Below are 19,708 nucleotides of genomic sequence, written 5' to 3'. Positions count from 1 at the left end.
TCAATGTTGTGATTGCATATTACAAAAAATCACTTACATAAATTATTATCACTTTGGTCTTCAAAAATATATAGGTAAATTTTAGGTATGTATATTTAATTTTTCATTTGTTGACTTTATAATTTATCTCCCTTATCATACTCTATTGGCTGTGGAAGTAATGAGATTTTCCAATGGGCAGGCAGGCAGGCAGGCAGCCAGCCAGCCATTGTCAATTAACATGACCAACCTTCTGTTTTCAGTGTTCCTCATGAGACATGTTACCAAGTTACCACGTTACCAACTAATAACATTGACAAAATCATTTGACCAATTTCGAGGCAGATATGACATTCTGCAGAGTAAAAACTACCAGTTTGTTAGAAGTGTTGTTATGGAATATATACACTCACCGGCCACTTCATTAGGTGCACCTGTTCAACTGCTCGTTAACACAAATATCTAATCAGCCAATCACGTGGCAGCAACTCAATGCATTTAGGTGTGTAGACATGGTCAAGACGATCTGCTGAAGTTCAAAGCAAGCATCAGAATGGGGAAGAAAGGTGATTTAAGTGACTTTGAACGTGGGATGGTTGTTGGTGCCAGACGGGCTGGTTTGAGTATTTCAGAAACTGCTGATCTACTGGGATTTTCAGGCACAACCATCTCTAGGGTTTACAGAGAATGGTCCGAAAAAGAAAAAATATCCAGTGAGCGGCAATTCTCTGGGTGAAAATGCCTTGTTGATGGCAGAGGTCAGAGGAGAATGGCCAGACTGGTTTGAGCTGATAGAAAGGCAACAGTAACTCAAATAACTACTCGTTACAACCGAGGTATGCAGAAGAGCATCTCTGAACGCACAACACGTCGAACCTTGAAGCAGATGGGCTACAGCAGCAGAAGACCACACCGGGTGTCACGGTGTACCTAGTAAAGCGGCTATATATATGTTGTTGAGTACATTCATGCAGTCGTGTCGTTTGTGTCATGTGAGTACTGGGTTCTGCGTGTTTCCAAACTGTCGTGTTACCTGTGTCTTTAGGCGCAATGAATTATGGCCATTGTACTTATTCTGATGCTTATTTCTGCATGAACTTTGTTGAGTGGCTGCCTTTTAAAAACTACAGCTTGTACACTTGTACGAAACTAGTACACACATTGGACAGAAATAAAGTTTATCTACAGAATTAAGACTATTCAAATAATCGAAGCAATGTTGATCGATTAATTATTTAAACACTGAAAAAACACCAAAATGTTAATTATTCGCTGATGTCTAAACTCCAGATATACTGTACTTCAGTGGTTGTTAATTTACTTCAGCAGCCCCCCCAAGTAAAGCCTATGTGTGGGAAATGCTGGCCAAGGAAATCCCAAAAGGCAGCCTGTTAAAGCAGTACCTGCCAAAGGGAGTGATAAATGTTGTCAGCAGAGATAATTCATGGGCAGAAGGAATCCACCTCCTGAACAGGCATCAAGCTTAGAAAAAACCTTTATCCCTGAAAGTAACACTAGCTTATTGTCCACAAATGGCTGGATATGTGGCTCCCACTTTACCAATTTGTTCTAGTGAGTAAGGTCAACTCAGACCCTGATCTTTCGGTTTGTCTTCGGGACCAAGGCCATGCCTACGAACCATGCTGTGGGTTGCGCAACTTTAGAGATGACTCCCATGTCCTCTGTGCAGTCTATCTCATCATGGCCTTTACCTCTGAGAGGAATGGGCACATGCAGTGGTGTGGACATATGAACTGGCATACGCCTCCGGTTCAATTGTGCTCCTTGAGCTGTCCCAATCCATTGAACATTTTTGGATACGTAGCGAGGAAATCCTCCTAAAGTTCTATCACTTGTGGACCGGGTCCAGTGCCTCAATTGCAGGTTAGCCTAGCAGGGGTGTTGAAGGACCTGCTGCAACGTACACCTCTTGTGTAGCACTCTTGCTCAAAGTGTACTGCTAAAGCTGCCCTGGACCTCCAAGATGTGGTTACCTGGTCCATATAGGGTTTTAGTAGGTTGATGACTGTTCCTTCTCACTCAGGCTTGAATCTCTCTTAGAATGGAAATCACTGCTGCTCCTCTGACAAGTTTAAATTCGACCACTTCTTCATCAATGGACACCGCGTCTGTCCACTCTATCACTGAGGGGATTCTTATCTCCCTAAGGAAGAATAAATCCTCTTCCTCAGACTCATGTTGGACCTGCTGTGTGGATAGTCCCTGTGGAGTGGCAGGCTGCGGCGAAATGCCCTTTTTATGGCACTGTCGGCACTCCTTTGCCAGGCATTCTGCCATTTGTGGCACCTTACCCCATATTGAACATGCATTTCATATGTTGAAAAGAAAACTTAAGGCAACTAGCCACCGAGACAAGCAAGTACTGATGATGTCTGCAGCCCCGGCATAATATCATCAGAGTGGATACTCCGCACCTGATGATGTCTATGGGACACAGACTTTGAGCAGTCACTGCATGCAAAGGATATGCGAAAAGTGCTAAACATGACTACTTTCATTAACATAGCAGTAATATGTCCCTAACCAGAAGGGGGGGGGGGGGGGGGGGGGGGGGGGAGGGGAGAGACTATGTATAAAAAGTGCTGTGATTTCTACATGGTGAAATCAAAGTGTATAAAAATGGTCTTTGTCCCAATCATTATGGAGGGCACTGTGTATCTCAGACACAATACACAGCTGGAACAGTGCAAAAAAGCTTCATGTTGAAAAGTTACTAGAAAATAAATAGAAAAAACAGTCCTTTTTACGTTTATAGCTATATCAAGGTAATTTCAATGCACACAGAACCTAATAATGAAACATTGCTATAAGTTATGTCCTCACATGATGTGGAAAAGTGATCCAATGTAATCTAAGATAATACCATCCTCTCAATTCTGGACAGAGGTCTGTAAGAACTGCACAGAGAATTGTTCACAGTGAAATTAAATTTGTAAGAGTTCTTTTAACTCTAACAGAGTTTAACTTGGCCCAGTAGGGACTATGTGCATTCTATTAGAATGGTTTTGCCATTGAGAATCTTCGTACATACAGTATTTCAAATTTCCTGTAGAGGTTGGTTATCAGATTTTATGTGCTAGGTACAGCTAGGTTCTGAGGACCTCAAGTGAACTCCGAGCAGGTGGGGTTTAAGTCCAGAGATGATGAGTGATTCTGAAGCTCTGACATTTACAGGTAGCTCATTCCACTGTTGAGGGGGCAGTGAGGATAGGAAAAAATATTTGGGATGCCCATTGTGGGGAGGGGGGAGGTGCCAGATGTCCAAAGGGTACTAAGCAGAGGGTGTAAGGTCTCTGGAGCGATTTCTGGTAGGAAGGATCTGTGCCCTTGACTGTTGAAAGCCAGGATTCTGAATTTCATACGAACAGAAACCAGTGAAGGGAGACGAAAAGAGGTGAGGGTTCAGTCCAGCTGCAGCATTCTAAACCAGCTGAAACTGATCTGCTGACACAGGCAAGGGAGGCCATCTGGAATTTCAGCAGTGAAAAGTGGGGTTTTACAAGGAGAAAGTGGCGAAAAATGTTGGGGCTAATTTCATATTGTTCCAAAAGAACCTTCATAACTGGGTCACCAAAAACTCTAGCGTTCTCGCCAAAACTGCAAAGCAAAGTTTCTTTGTGACAAATTGATTTTTCAGTTAAGCTGCGGACATTTTTTAAGGTCTGGTGAACAGAGAGCCAAGCAGTTTTTAACTGTAAGTACATTAGTAGGCCAGAGGCCTGGATTTAATCAATATTGGTACTTAACTTTGAATAGCATATCAACACAAGTGTTACTTTCTTCTACAGTTTGCTGAGTTCAGCAGTCACCAAAATTAAATTTCTGAACTATATAAAAACAAGGACAGAATTATTCCTACTCATAAGCAAACTGTTGAACCTTTCTTAATTTCTACAAAACCAAATTAATACACCAAGAGTGTGATTTTTTTCCCCTGAATGCATCCAAGTGCTCACTGAATATTATCAAAAACCTGTGGAAAAACTGAGTTCCCTGCACATAAAGCAATGTAAAAATTGAAATAGCACTTAATGTGGAACTGTTCAAAACTGAGTAATGACTGTTTTTTCCTGTGAACCAATGGCAGGCCTCCCAAGTACACTGTAAAAAAAAAAAAAAAAGATACTGTAGATATTTCAAATGTATTTTGTAAAATATATTGGACATAACTGAATTTTGTGGAATCCTTGATTGTGTGGCAATTAGGCTGCGTTAGTATCATTTTAAAAAGTTTGGAATAAAATTATTTTTGTTAAGTACATAAGCATCCCATTTGAATAATTCCAAACAGACAGCATTGAATTAATTCATTCTAATTTAAATAAGCAATTTTCAATTGACAAGGATTTCACTGTTTTAATTAGTACTATTTTATAAGCTTGGTGGTTTCTCTTTTTCATGTCAGTATTTTAGTTTGGTTTAATCATTTTGTGTTTTCTATTTGCATGTACTCATATTTGTGTAAAATTTTAAAGGGTCTCATTTAATTATTAACTCTAATTCCAACTACCAAACATGGTTATTTAATCAATAATATTACTTGTAATCTGTTGCCACAATTTTATTTAGTAGATGTGGTGCATCATGTTTTAAAGTGTACTTCCATTTGTGCAGGTTCTCACCATACAGGCAGGGACACTAGCCAACTCTGAACTGAGGTCCACAGCATTTAGACAGCCGGAGTTCCTTGGATTAAAACTACATTACCTCCTTTCGACAGCACATCAGGCGCCCACAGCCTACCAGGTATCGTAAGTAAAAGAAGCATATTTCCTCTGATGAGCACTGGCTCTACATTTATACTATGTTATGTGGTCTGTTTGGTGATAAACAGTCTCTGGCTTGTGGATGAGTGTACACGCTTCAGCTTCAGTGTTCCATGTGTGGGCGTGGATAGCACAGTGTTGACTCACGAAGCAAATTGCAGAGCAAATAAGAGAGTAAACTGAATCAAATACAGGGATAACTTATGTTAAGAAGGAATAACAAAAGGTTATGGTGGCTGGGAAGGGTATGACAAGACAACCAAACATACTCACCATTCAGATCTTAGCCTATTCATGTTACTGAAAGGACATGCTTGTTACCTTGTAAACACCCAACACTAGCAAAGAATTGCTATGCTTTGCTGGCTTATCTCATAGAAGCACATTAGGGTTTCTTTGGCAAAGCCCTAACAATGCTGTCAGAACTGAGGGAATCAGACACAAAACAGTTGATATTTACCTGAACTTCATAACCAATGAAGCTCGAGAAATCGCATTAATTATTTAAGCCCTGCACCCCAAATTAATAGTGTTTAGATTCCCCCTTAGATTGCCCCTCGGCCACTTTGATGTTGAAGATAAAAAGAGGTGTATAGCAAAACCATTTCATGTATAATTTTCTATCTCGTATGATCTGATATTCGCTACCTTAAAAAAATATATTTAAAATTTTTCAAGTGATTCCCAGTGCACTTGTAATGCACATTTTTTTCATTCTTATTTTTTTATATCAGTGCATGTTTGTATTTGAATAATCACCGTATGTACTTACAGTAATCCCTTACATGAACATGGAACAGATGCTGTGAGCCTCCAAATCCATTACCGTTAGCAGTTTCCACCTGTTCCAGTCTGTAATTAGTTAAAGTAGTCATATACCCTTGCATTGTCTCCATAGTCAGTGGATATTGATAGTAAAAATGAATGTAAATGTTCTATGATTGTTTTCTGAGACTTTGATCCTGGTACAGGCATAAGCACCAGATCCAAATGCATTCCTCTCACAGACTCTCGCAAACAACGCTCTCAGTAATCTCCTGCATGATTTAGCACTTGGGACAATCACGCAAAGTCAAATAATATGGGCCAGTGCTCCTTAGACAAATGTTCCGCATTAGCATTTGAATGTGTATTGTGGACTAATCTCTCTCTGCACTGGCATATTTTAATTTGAATATAAACCAATTTCCATCCCACGTTTCAAATTAGTCACTCCATATTTTGAAAAGCCCCCCACCCCCCCCCACCCCCCCTTCCACCCTCCCCCCACACTTAATATCTAATGACAGGTATTTATGCTTTGCAAGTTTCCAAGGTTATATTTGAGCATTAAACTGCAGGACTTCAACAAAATGGGTATTACTTAAGATGATTAGGTTAGAAATGGATTTCCCACCTCAATGTACTTTTTTATATGAAAGGTGACATACTGTACAGCCACATTCCTTTCTTTTTATAAACCTATTCAAAATCATTTCACAGGGATTTAAGAAAGCTACCATGTTCCTGTATCTTTTAATAGCAGATAAGTCCCTGTGAATCAATTGGCCCACCACATCATTGACTTCATAAAAAAGTCCCTTTATAGATAGCCTGTTTTATAGAATATAGTGGGGAACATTCATATCTTAGTATGGATGATGTCAGTCTTTGGAGGTTAGCTGATCAGCATTGTGCTCTGTCACCAATTTTAAAAATACTGGGAAAATGGCACCATGAAGCATTATCGCAAAGATAAGCATAAGACCACCAGACAGGTAGCTGTCAGGGAAATAATTAATCATATCTGCCTACTTGCTTATCATCCCTGAAGCAACACACGCTTATAACAAAGCCCAAGTGAAAATGTTTATCTGCCAAAATAAAAAAGTGGAGAAATACTTTTCTTTCAACTCTCCCAAAACTAAGCTTTTGTGCTGACATACAGTTACTTATAGGTCATAAAAAAATATATCACTTGTGTGCAGTTGCTATATTAGAAATGTATTTTTTTTTTTGATTATGCTATTTGTGAGCAGTTATCAATGAAAAACAATGATCCTGTAGCCAAAATGGTAAGGAAGTTACAATTAATCTTCAAATATTGGAATCAGTATGAAAGAGGAGTACTAAAGGTCTTGGCCTCAGTGCCAGAGAAAATGAAAATGTGAACTTTAAATGTTCATGGTTTGTTTGCCTATGGCTGCCTATTCATAAAGTGCAAATGCATACTGTATGATCTTGGCTTGTTTGCACATGCATATTCCACAGTCTAAGCACACAAATCATAAATGGTTACATATGAAAATGAGTGGGGATAGCGGGTAAAATCAATCATGTATAAATGTACAGGAAATATGAGCTCTTGGCCTAAATGCACAAAATTGAATATGCAGCACATTATAGGCTAAATTGTGGATGAACTGACAACCACATACATCATATGAACAGAAATTGGTTTTGTCTACTGGATTGGATAAAATTGCAAACATGGCCCTATTTATGAGTTCTAAGTATCGATATATACAAGTACCATACTGACATTTTGAGCTCTTTAGAGGATGGAAAAGGCACCTTGCGTGCTCAAACACAGCTATCTCATGGGCAGATTGATGCTTTGAAGTGACACAGTGAGGAGCACTGGTCTCAAATTATATAGGTAAGAGCACAAGAATGTTTCCACCCAGGTTGGTATTTTCATCTCTGTCTTTTAGCACTGGACTTGTGTCATGTTGTAGATTGATGCAATTGCATGATACAGTGATATTTTAATAGATTTACAGGTTCGGAAATTTCTGCTATCAGAAACCGGGTCTTAGCACAGTCAACCATGCATATCAATAGAGGGAGAAATTTTTTCATGAGGAAAAAAATGAATGTCTTGAATGCTGTGTAGGCATCCACATATATCACAAAATAATTATATATTTATTTAATTCCACTGTAGCAAAATACTTCTGATATGACTCATCAACTTTTCATATTATATTTGCTACAAAAATGTATATCATGCCAAAACGTAAATATATCACTGAAAACTGAGCACATGAACAACATAGAGTGAATCAAGCCTAAGTGATGTCATAAGCAGTGTTATTTCCGTCCCTCACTCATACAGACAAGGTGTATAATGCATATATTCAGGGAAACTCATCTCACAGTGTGGTATACTCAGTTCAAATGAAATCCTGAAATCTTTAAAAATCCCTTCTAACTATCCTACAAAATATGTGCTGATGTCAGACAGCGTCAGTCAATGTCTGATGTCAGACATCTGAGAGACAGATTAAAAACCTGTGGTCAAGTAAGTTAACTATGATCAAGTATGGTAAGTAACCACAATTCATACTAACAAAAATGTTTGTAAAATGTCCGATTCCTATCCTGTTTCTTACCAGCACTTACCTTTCTGCAGAATTTCATGCGTGAAAATAACTAGAATTATTAACTAAATAATCATTGCAAAATCAACACAAACATATCTATATTATTTCAGTATATATTTAATAAATACAACAAAATAAAAACCTTTATGCATTAAAGCTTCCTGATTGGCCAATACACTTTTGCCACACCTTCATCTCTTTAAAAATGGAAAAGCCTCTTTGAAGCACCTGCATGTACCCCATGCCATGTGCTTTAGTGATTTTTAAATACCAAAAACGACACTGGACACTCATCTTTTTATCTACCCCAGTATTTTCCTAAGTGTTTTCCAACTTTGCAACCTCAAAATAGAACCCTTTGAATTCAGTAATGTAGCCCATAGCATTTTAAAAATGGATTTATTCATTCAATGGTCCACTGTACAAGATAAAAGCAAGGCTGTTATTTTATTTTTTTGCACAAGTATGTTGGGGTGCCTGCAGATGTGAACATTGTTAGTGCAAATATATATTTTAGATGATGTGAAGTGAAGAAATGTCATGTGATGTCAAGTTCCTCTGATCTAGTGAATGACAACAAAAACTGGGGAATAAAAAAACAAGCAAAAATGTTTCAGCAATAACATATATCTGTAAATGTCAGCTGAATTTCATAAAAGGGCTGAGGACTGTTGTGCCTGAAGGCACTATGTAGAAATGGACACAATTGATATGCAACAAGCAACAGATACTGAAATCTTCACAAGGTAATGGTCATTAGCCCATTGTAGGAGAAGAATTAATGATCTTACACTACTTCTGTATTCTTCTATCTCTGCACAAATTAGCTTGCAAATTAGCTGCACTGATGTTGGCAAAGCAATTATTCTTTCTCTCTAGAAACACAAACCTAGCTTTCATACACAAGGCCTTATCAACAACCGCTACACATCACATAATTTGTTTTTGCACAGATTTCTTCACCAAACAATAATAATCACATTAGAGACAGCCATACTGCCCATCTAGACTGTGGATGCCTAATGCTACTTCGAAAGCAAACCACTTAAATTTCAACAGTATATCACAACAACTTCAAAAGATAATTACTAGCAATGAAGCAATGATAAAGATGGATTTTGAAATGGAGAATGTTATTTTACCTCATTAAGTTGTCCAGCAAATGTGCAGTAGCATCTGCTTGTGTATACATAACAAAAGAAAGGGAACACATTTTTACATTATACTTACACCTGTAAGACCTGTTTGTTGCCATATTTAATTTGTTTAAAATTAAAAAGTTTTCTACTGCAATCAAAATTCATTCAGAGACGTAACCGTTTATCTATAACATTTAATTACCAGTGTAAAACTGAGAGACTAAGTAACATTAACAACAAAATTGTGGGGGCCTTATCTTCTAAAACCAGGGGTGGAGACTAGGTATGGTAGGGTTGGGCATTGCCCATTCTAGCCTCTGTTTCTCCCAATCAATCAGAGCATGAACATCGTGAACAGTGGGCACTAGCAATAAATTATCATGGTCTTGCACTGGTTCTCCATTCTCTATCATGTGGTGATACAGAATGACATAACTGTTAGCTAGTTTGGGCAGTGAAATTTTGAGGTCAGGTATCGACTTGGTAGTGAGAATGTGAGCAAAGAGGAATCCCAGCTACAAAACCAAATCAAAATGGCTTATAAACACGAAAGTGGATCTCAGAAAAGGGAAAATGGATGAATGGATGGCTTAAAAAAAAGTGGTTTCCAACTCAACCATGGCTAAATATCTGACCATTACTAGCCTACATCAGGGATATATCAGTCTTAACAAAAACATGTTTTCAACATACTAAAATGCCAAGTTACTTACACATACAAAACACTGTCTGTACTGCCATTAAAAGTATTGATATCAAAATGAGACTAAGTTACTACAAGCAATATTGGCTATCTAAGCTCACAAATTAAATAAGCTCTGTTACAAAGCAATGCTACCAAATGTTTCCTAAATTATTTAATTTAACTTGGCCCTGTGTTTTTTCATCTTACCATTTGAAGAGAATACACTGACTAAAGAGAATATATAATGGTCTTAAGGGCTGAGAGTCCCTGATCATTGTAGTTATTTCTGTAGGAAAACCCCTGAAAAGTGCCAAACTCTCAGTGCTGTATAGGTATGGGGCATGCCACCCCACCAAGCCGTAACTTGGCAGGGTGGCATACCTGCCATCCCAATAACCTTCCCGGTTATTGAACTGCTGTTGTTCACACACTGTGGTATCCCCAGTCACGAAAATTCTTATTGTGGAACACTATCCACCAACATCAGATGAGGTGTGTAGGCTACTGCACTGCTTGTGACATTGCCTGTCATATTCGCAACAGCACGGAGCACATTTTCTAATATAAAATTAATCAATGGCTACCAGGGAAACAGCATAGAGCAGGAGATACTGAATGGACTGGCTGTAAGTTACTCACAAGTGTCAGAGCTCGCGAGCTGAACCTGAAAGAGCTTTCTGAAGATTTTGCACAATGCATGGCTGTTCGGATGGCCTTCAAATGAGTGAGTAGATAAAGTACTTTTAAAGTTTTCAGGTTTCCAATAATTAGAATTGGGCAAAAACTGCCATGATGAACCTTGATCATGAAATTTCATTAAAAGATTCTGTTGCCAAATGTTTGGGTTTACACTAGGGGTGATAGCATGCATATTGTGCTGTTGGCCTGTACATTGTCATGGCATTTGTCAAGTGCAGATGGTTAACTTCATTTAGCACATTTATTTTTCACAATGCCTCATATTTTATCAAGGATGCCATGCATCCCCTTGAGTGCACACAAGAAAAATAAAACTAAATATTTTGCCATCTTATAATGTATAGCCTAGCTTTGTCTATTTTAATGTCTTTATTTCCCAGAATAGCTAAATAAAATTCATATGAAACAATTCATGTACCCTATTAGCCTGCTCTAAAGCCTGATAATTATAAGAAAGGAGATGGATACTTTCCGGTGCTTATTTACCTTTAACTGGTATACCAAATCAAATCAAATTCAGACTAAATGAGTTTATATTTTTAGAATCTTTGACTTTACTTAATTGTTTAGACACCTGGACTACCTGGCACCAGAAAGACTGAAAATAGCGTGTGATGTATAGCATAGGTTTTAAACTTTATCTGTCCAATAATTATTGTTCCAGGGCTGTCACTGTTCATAGTAGCAAAGCACTCTGGCACAACCACCTGCTCCTCAGACCCTCCTCCCGACCAGAAGAAGAGCCTGATATGTCGCCAGTGTTCTGTGTGCAGTAAAGCTGCAGAAAATCCCCTGTGATGCCTTTAACCTGCTTGTTAAACAGGCTTTAGAGAAAAAATAGTACTCGAGTACACAAAAGGACAAATCAGCTTGTAATTGTTTTGAGAAAACTGAAAAATATCCCACCCCTAGTTTAGAAAGCACAAAAAGTTACTTTGTTAGGCGAACCCTGGGAACTCTGTTACACTGAGTGCCAATATTAATAACAAACGATGACAGAGACTTGAATTGCATGTCAGCCACCAGTTTGTTCCACTTTTCATTATTCTCTTGAATAACTGAAAAACAGAAGTAAGCCAACCTGTAAGCGCCAACCTGTAAGCACTACTGTAGCAGCTCAGAGGGACATACATCATCAACTGTAGCAGAACATAGAATAAAGAAACCACTAGTACTGCGATAATAAAGTATAAACATATAAATATAAAATATATAAAGATCGACCTTGTATCAATTTTTCATAATCAATGAAAGATTCAGATTTTTAAAATATTGTTTGTAAAATGTCTAAATGCTATTGGATGGGCATTCTTTGTCAATCCAATACAAACGTATGTAAATATGACTATGCCTACCTTTCATCCACTTAATAAATTCAGTATTTGCTAAATACATTGACTTCACTAAGCGATGTGAACCACACAGTCAAATATGGGATCATTTATACAATAGAATATTGCATTAGAGTGCAAGCCTCACTTTCAAACTTTTTATTTTTACAAACCAAAATGGGCATATGCTCATGGGCATAGTGCAGGTTTGAAAACCTGAGGGGAAAATGACCTACCTTGACAGGTCATGACAGAGCACCAAAAAACAAAAGCACAAATAAACAGTACAGAATCTTGCTTAAATTTCTTATCTCCAAACCCCTTTGCTTTAGTCTGTATCCAACTATAAGCTGTGAAAGTAACATTTGTTCAACTATAAACCAAAGGCAAATGCCCATGCTGTGCTATATCTTCTTTGAAATGCTGTTACAGCAGTGCTCCCACCCTGTACAGCTACCAGGAAAAATGACAGAACAAAAACAGTGTTTTTAAAAGCTTTGTAAAGGCTTCCCTTTCAACACACCTGGAAATGGAGATAAGACTGGGGGTAAAAGCTTTTGCTGTACTTTCAATGGTGAAAGTCCCGCACCACAATTATAGAACACTAAACCCTTGCAGTCAAAGCATTCTTCTTTCATTTACAGTGCCACAGAGCATTTAGGTCATGTCTGAAATGAAAGGGAATAATACCTTGCATAAAACATCCACAATGCTAGGATAGACAGGCCATTACAGAACAGCGTGAAGCTGCTTGGACAGCGCTGCAGGTTTTTAAGCATAAACTTACATGGGTGTTCATCTTGACCTGAGTTCTGCAGCCCAGGTTGTTGTTGTCACTGTGCACTGTATTAATCAATTAGAGCAGTTGATTACATAGTTAGCTCTCTTTACCTGGTTACTTGGGTCTGAATTGGATGCTGATACAAAGTGAATACAAAAACCAGCTGAGCTTGTGGACCCCTGGTCTAGTTGGTACTCTGGAAACAATATCCCTATACACCCAGAATCAACAAAGACGATGCTTGAGTAGCATGACTTGACTTCCTGATGTTGGAAATGACACTGGATTTACTGCAGCACAGTTTCTAGGATCCAAAAAGGCAATTTGACCTATTTATACCAAGAGCTAATGTCTAATATAAGACCAGCAAAAAAAAATGTGATCTAACAAAGAATGGTCATTTAAAATTTAAAAAGAAGAGCATGCACAAAAATTAATTCATTTTGAAATGAGTCCCAAGATTGCTGCTCCTGCTCCAGGGTAGGGGCTCTCAGCAGCTTAATCAACCTTGTTGTATTGTCAGTATTGGGGTCAGTTCCATTTTGCTTCAAATGAATTGAAATTCACTTCATGGATTCAACACTGCCCATAATGTTCTGTGGGTATTTTTTGAATGAATTAATTGAATTTTAATTCATTTTCTGAATTGGTTGAATTGAAAATAGATTTCACCCTAACCTGATAACCAAGTCATCTGTGTTCCAGTGTTCTTTTTAAGTCCTGTATGACAGCCTGTGCAGCTGCCAAATTTGGCACATTAGCTGCCCTTCCCAGCCACCTTTGATGGTATTCAAGAGTTTGGATGCCTCACTTACAGCATATTTGAATGTCACCTACATTATTAAACAGTCTCATGTACCATCTATTTGCAGCATGAGATAGCTACCAGCAGATGTCTTGCTGCATTTGCTGGCTTAAATGGGAGCTTCTTTAAGTAGCATATTTACGCTTTCAATGCATGCTACCTTGTCTTAGGTGTTACTTAGCTCCCCTCCATCATGACGCCCCTTCCCACATGACTATCCCTCATTTTTTAGGCTGATCTATGGCTTTTGCTGCTGGTTATATACCTCCAACAGTCAGTATAATTGAGAGATGATAAGACACTCTGAAGCAGTTCATTTAACATAGCCCTCAAACTCGACATTGGCCCCATTAATGCTGTAAGCCACACCTTGCGTCCTCACTGGAGATCCATTTCCATTCGCCTGGAAGAGGAGAGCCTAGCCACTCATCCCGCAGGAAAACAATGCTTCTTTTCACCTTCACCTGTCAGTGAGCTGTCTCCAGACCTTCTTTCCAGCCAGAATCCCCCCTGCCAGAATCTTCTAAAACAGGCGCTGTGTTTTCCCCTAGGAAAGCCTGCTGACACCGTGGCAGGACTCTGTAGCTTTAGGCTCAAACTTTCCTTTTTCAAGATTACATGAAAAGTGCTGCGCTCAGTCAAAAAGTATTATAAACTTCTTACTGCAGGTGTGTGGAGCCAGATAATGGATGATAATAGGTTTTCCCTCTTAAGATATACCTTTTTCCAACTTTCAGAGAAGGTAGGAGTGTGGTTCTTCTCTTTATACTTTAGCATTTCTGTAAAATCTGTTCAATGAGTAAAAAGAGGTGGAATTTGACAGAGAGGTGGAATTTGTGAATTTGTGTTCAATTGATCTACTTTGTGCAATGTTTTGTAAACTGAACCCAACAAAGGACATACAAAAACATGTGCATTTTTAAATTAAAGGGAATTTGTGTGATTATATGTATAAATGTTAAATTGAGCTGAAATTGAGCTGAAACCCACTCTAAATAGCAGTGTAGAGGCTGAATTCTCAAAATTTATTTGAAAATTGCTGTTTCTCATGCAATGAGCGAAGTTCACCAAACATCCTCTGCACTAAATGCATAAATCACTGCCTATAGAGATGAGAGAATTAGGCTTCATGAAATCAAAGGGGGGCGGGGCTGACATGCCAACATATGTCACATGACATATGACTCATGATTTGAAACAAAAATTTTTTTTTTTTTTTTTTTTTTTTTCCAGATTAGCAGCTGGTCATAGCTCCACCCACTTTGGGTTGTCTGTACTACTGTACGCCAAGAGAAAGCTGTAGCTTACAGAGGAGTGAAATGCATCATCAATTTATTTCTTACATTTCCTTGAAAATTTGCAGTCCCCAAATTCCCAGAGGGATGACTAAGTAATAAGCAAGCAAACAGGAGTGCATCACGCTGTGAGAGTGGCTTGTAAATTAGCTCTGCATTGTTGAAGTAGGCCGGTGTTTCACATCTATTTGGCTTGAGAGGCTTGTCTCATTTCTTTTATAGAAGCGAAATGATACTGCCCCAGACAGCAGTTACCGCAGAACAATTTGAACGTTGTGAGGCACTGGGCCCTGCTGGAGACACATCTCTCGGACCGTGGACTCGGTGAATTTCCATATTCGATTTCAGGTAACACATTGCTCTCTCTCTTATTTTCTGTGGCTTCTTTTGTGCATAAAAATTCATTTTATTGATGGATGTGATACAAGTAACACAAAACAACAACAATGAAGACCATAAAAAAGCCGGCGCATCAACATTTTAATGAAAACTGTCCAAAATTAGTGTCCAGATTTTATGAAAAGCTAAAAGAAAAAAGGTAACGAGGGAAGGACAGTTTGGATATTACTGCCGCCCATTGCAGCACAGAGGTTCACTTGTCTTTCTGTGATTTAGGTTTTAACACCAAGGAAACAGCAGCTAAACACTGTGTACAAAACAAGTATTCCTGTCCTTGCTGTCACACTGTATACAAGCATACATATACACATGCACGCCTGCACACACATACACAGTATGTGTATCATTCAACCTGCACATTATTAGCATAAGAGGTATGCATTTACTTAGTGATATGAAAAAATTACAATTGAGAGTAAGAAATTAAGTATTATTATGCGTGTGTGTGTGTGTGTGTGTGTGTGTGTGTTCTAAACACACAATATCAACATTTAGAGTAGACCATGAAAATGAATCAGTCTGGTTACGCTATAGTTTCTCATTTTTTTAGAGGCGTTAAAGTGTTGCTCTAATTCTTGCCTTTCAATGCCTTCCAGGCTGGTTAATTCATATTGAAAATACTGGCCCTTGCCTTTCAGTGGCAGCATACCACAGGGAGGTAAATAAGGGCCTGAGATCATGCTAAAAATTAGCCCTGTCACAATCGCTACTGTGAGGGATAATATGCTCACCGAGAGGGAAGTGAGGGGGGAGGGAGAACACTGCTCGTGTAATTGTGACCAAAGTTTTCTGTGCAGGGTTAGAATTATGATTACAGTATATCGGGGTAGGTGACAATGGCATGAATTTATCTTTAAAATTAGCAGCCAGTGGTACAGAGAGGTAGAAATGGAAATGTGCTTTCTCCTCCTTTGCAAGAAATTTTCCTCCCTGCGGGAAACATTCCAAGATGGATTCCTAAAGATAATGTCTGAATTTCCTCACCTAAACCCTGAAGAAAAATTCAGAATTGTCATGGGTGAGGATATAACTGCCTCTTTCGTGGCAACCTACAGTGTGTCCTGTCATGTCACAGAGAAAAGGAGTCTGGGTGACAGTAAATAAACTATTCTTACATTCTCACTATTGTAACCAATCAAATGTTAAATCTTATTTTATTCATGCATAGCAACTCTATGGCTTTGGCAATATTGTTTCATTACTTTCATGCCAATAAAGCTCTCTGAATTGAAATGAATTGAATTGAATTGAATACTCTGCCCCACAGCACAGGAATGCTCAAACGCATAGGCACACACAACACCCACGCACGCACACACATGCTCAGGGAGGTAAAAAACCTAAGAAGGACTGGTGCTTTTCTCAGACAGTGTCAGAATAAATGTGCTATATGGCAGTACAGCTGGCAGCTTCCGTACGTGAGGTCTGTATGTACTTTTCGGATAGTGACAGTACGCATGATGTCCAGGTCTGGAGGAAGTGACCGGCACTATCTGCAAAATATGTTTAAAAAATCTAATAAACACACACTCACGCACAGACATATTTGTTTAATACTTATTTTACATTGTACAATTGTTTGTCAAATGCATCGTCATAAATTTGTAGGCAAGACAACGGCTTCATGCGGAAGATAAATTATTTGGAAGGGTGAGAGAGCACAAAGCTACTGGACTATCACTGACACCACCTGTCGTCCAGCTCCTTTCTCAAACACTGCCTCACCTTCAATTCCTGAGGCACAATTCCTAAGATGACACTGAAAGGTGATTTTTTTTCAGAGGCCTCAATGATGCCCCTGGAGGTAGTTCACAGGCAACTCACCGCTGCAAAAGAATCACATTTAACTGCACAGCAGGGCAGTAATGCAACACGTCACTGAGGCAACAGGAGACAAATTCATGCTGGGAAGAAGTATTGTATTTTTCTTATTATAACCAATATTCTTAAAGACTGTTCTTTAAATTGTCGTCATGGTATGTGAACCTGTAATCAGCTCTAGGATTCCCAAAAAAAGCCCACTCGTCAGATAACTGGGTATTGATGAATGTGTCCTGCTTAGAATTCAAAGAGGATATGTTGCACTAGCCTGCACAAGTTTCGGTTATCCTAGAAAACAGAGCACTTAGATTGCAAGAAGATTCAATGCCAACATTCATTACGAGTGTGGTAATTGAAATTGAGAGCTAATAGACCAAGAGACAAATTGGAAGCAGTTCTCTGAAATCTTTAACAGAAGATGAGAAGCAGCGCTATAAGAAACACCGTCAACTCTGTCAACCACTGACAGCTGCTAAATACTACTACTAAGGGCTACACAGGGGATAACCACGTCTTTGTACGTGAAATACAAAAATGAGTAAATTTGCCAGCAGTGGAATCAGCAGCTATTCAAAAACCTTGGGAGATGTTGTTGACTGCCAAATGTGTCAAAAAATTAAACAAACGAGCTGCTGATTTTTTTTTTCTACTTCCACTGTGATGAAGGATGCTAATATTGCAGAAACACAATTTCAGGACTCTGATATTTATTAAACCTTTTCATGTTTTTTTCCCGAGTGCGCTGGGCTGTTGGCTCAGTTACACGTCAATGCTCAGAAGAAAATGACGAATGAGAAGGTGTCCTGGGATACTTTCAAAGCAGCAGTTTAACGGTTTTAATGGAAACCAAGCAAAAATGGTCTGAAATCACCGTTCTTCATTAATGCAGACACACGCATTAACCGTTTGTTTGGCTTCACAAGCTGTGCGCCTGCTTTGCTTTTCCAGCTATATGTTTCATGGCTCCCTCACAAGGGTTTTTCATTACCCCAGGGAGCGACAAGAGGTGCTGTTGGGGAATGTTTTGAACAGATGGGCTTTGCATGTTCCATGTCAACAAAAATTCTGGTGTGTTAGTCACAGATGAGTAAAAATGCCTGCTTTTCATTCGACGGCACAGGATGCCAAACTTACCCAGAATGTAAATTGTTTTTTTTTTTTTTCTTTCTTTTTTTTCAGGAATGTACACACAGCAAAGCAAGCTTAAAAAAAGGGCTGCATTTATAGGCATTCATCTGATCGACATTTATAATGGAGTGTATGCCTGGACTGGTGGGGAGAAAGCATAATGGCAAGACCTCAGGGAGTAGGTTTGCAAGCTTCCAGATTTTTACCACTATAGTGCATTCAGCATGTGTCCAGTTGGGTAATATAATCTGGCAAAATGGCCTTCTTCCTGTGGCTGGGTTTATTCATTTATTTAGAATCTATAGATAAGTCTAATTTAATTATCCAGAGGCAATAAATCTAGGCAGACCTGGAGCCAAACATCCAGGATCAATCACACCTGGGACCAATGGAAGCAAATTACTTTTTTAATGCCTTGAAAAACAGCAGTAATGGAAAATGATATTTCACTGTGAGGAATAGTGGCTTTAGAAATGGTAGAGGGCCAGGAGCCATGATTTATCTCCTCAGATGAGTCAATAACAAAATAAATATTGGATTATGAAAGCCTTTAAAAAATGAAAAAAAGGATGCTGTTGCTCCTTATTTATCTGCATCTCTCAGACTGTTAAAAGTAACATGCGTCAAGTGTCAGGACTGTAAGGATTGTGAACATGAATTTCCTCTCACAGACACAATGAAGGCTGTGTTCTTGAGGAGACAGGAAGTAAAGAGTTAACCATAAATATAGGGCTGTAAATTGATTCTCAGTTTATGGAAGTAGAGTATAGCACTTCACATCCCTGTCGTACTGTTGTAGTGGTCAGAGGATGGCATAGACTGTAAACTAGAGAAATTTTACAAACAGGACTGCTGTGTTTGAATTACGGGACAGAACACTGGTTTACATTTCTTTCCTGCCGTAAAACTTCCACCTCAATGCCCGGACAGCAGATGCTGCATGATTTACTACATTCAACAATCACTTACGATATCAGACAGATTACAGTTCATGCTCGGCGCATTAGATTTAATATTGAGTAATGAAAATATACAACTGAACGAAGTCTCTTACAAACTGATACAAGGGTGACAAGAGGGCACTCGTTGAGAAAAGGCATGGCTGAAAGGAGTAGAAGAATCAAGTTTTGCTAGCATCTGCAGATAAGTACTATATGAGTCTTCAATTAAAAAGCCTTTAATATTTTGGAGGTTACGTACTTTAACAGTTGGGACCAATCATGTGTGTCCAACAACTAATGCAGAGGGAAAACTGCAAAGAAAACTGCTGGGAGTCTGTGGTTGGATCTACCTGCACAGGTAACTGAAAGATGGCTTCCTGGATGCTCATGTCTGTGGTTTCTGAGGAAGTTTGTTAAGCAGTGTGAAACCGTGGTTACATTTTAACGACAGGGTTGAAGCTTCACATCCTGGGCAGTGCATTGCAGTTCTAAACTGTAAACACTCATAACCATGCAGTGTAAAAAATTTCAAATGAAGGAGGCTAATTTATGG

General features: G+C 38.8%; 1 long non-coding RNA gene across 3 annotated transcripts in view; it reads left to right on the top strand.

Annotated features, from left to right (window-relative positions):
• Positions 1-18,775, top strand: part of LOC118227178 — a 133,445-nt gene extending 114,670 nt beyond the window's left edge. Inside the window, exons 4-7 of one of the 3 annotated variants that reach the window (XR_004765192.1) lie at positions 4,615-4,746; positions 15,089-15,214; positions 18,080-18,154; positions 18,266-18,775. This is a non-coding gene — a long non-coding RNA (uncharacterized LOC118227178). Of the gene's footprint in view, positions 1-4,614; positions 4,747-15,088; positions 15,215-16,183; positions 16,412-18,079; positions 18,155-18,265 lie in introns of those variants that run through there. The other 2 variants (XR_004765193.1, XR_004765194.1) reach the window with 2 other exon arrangements.
• Positions 18,776-19,708: the final 933 nt, after the last annotated feature.

This window comes from Anguilla anguilla, chromosome 5 (genome assembly GCF_013347855.1).
Source record: "Anguilla anguilla isolate fAngAng1 chromosome 5, fAngAng1.pri, whole genome shotgun sequence".
NCBI lineage: Eukaryota > Metazoa > Chordata > Actinopteri > Anguilliformes > Anguillidae > Anguilla > Anguilla anguilla.
Note: the sequence above shows the minus strand (reverse complement) of the source record. Positions and strands in the feature narration are given on the sequence as shown.